Source organism: Canis lupus, chromosome 2 (assembly GCF_048164855.1).
Source record: "Canis lupus baileyi chromosome 2, mCanLup2.hap1, whole genome shotgun sequence".
Taxonomy (NCBI): Eukaryota; Metazoa; Chordata; class Mammalia; order Carnivora; family Canidae; genus Canis; species Canis lupus.
Window position 1 is genome coordinate 83162814 of NC_132839.1, and position 830 is coordinate 83163643.

General features: G+C 31.2%; 1 pseudogene; it reads left to right on the plus strand.

The window, feature by feature from the left end:
• Positions 1 to 508: 508 nt before the first annotated feature.
• Positions 509 to 607, plus strand: LOC140624154 (U6 spliceosomal RNA; annotated as a pseudogene).
• Positions 608 to 830: the final 223 nt, after the last annotated feature.

Here is an 830-nt window from a genome sequence, read left to right on the forward strand (position 1 = left end):
TATTCAATCAATTTCCTATTCTAAGGCTATTAGGTTGTTTAGAAATTTTTCTATTGCAAACTATATTGCAATGAACAATGTTACAGCTGTATCTTAAATATATCCTCAATTTTTCCTATAAAATAAATACTTAAAAATAAAATTTTGAAAAAAAATTTTTTGATGTGTTATAAAATGCTAAGGCTTTTGTCAAATTATTTGCCATAAATGAACTAATTTAGACTACCGCTAATATAATGAGGAATTTTTTCACTACACTGGGTCACTTTTTAAAAATTCTTAACTTTAGAGATGCTAATTATATAAGAAATTGGGCACTTTATAACTTCCGTGTCATAAAGTTTTAACTTTGCATTTTACATATTTTTTGAAATTTAACTAAACCTGTCAACAATTTGTCAGCAATGCTGGGAACTGGATTCAATTCAATTCAATAGCTAATAGTAAGTACTGATTATGAGCTTGGTCATCTCTAAGGCATTGAGTAACCCAGAATTAGGTAGTTGTATGGAAATTTCAACTCAAAATCTTTGAAATGATACAAAGAAGATTAGCATGGCCCATGTGCAAAGATGACATGCAAATTTGTGAAGTGTTCTGTATTTTTAAAATAAGATGAAAACAGAGAGGGTGACAAACCATAGGAAATTCTTAACTATGGGAAACAAACAGGGTTGCTGGAGGGGATGTGTGGAGGGGGATGGGGTAACTGGGTGATAGGCATTAAGGAGGACATTGGACTTAATGAGCACTGGGTGTTATATGCAACTGATGATCACTAAACTCTACCTCTGAAACTGATGATATGCTATATGTTAATTAATTGAATT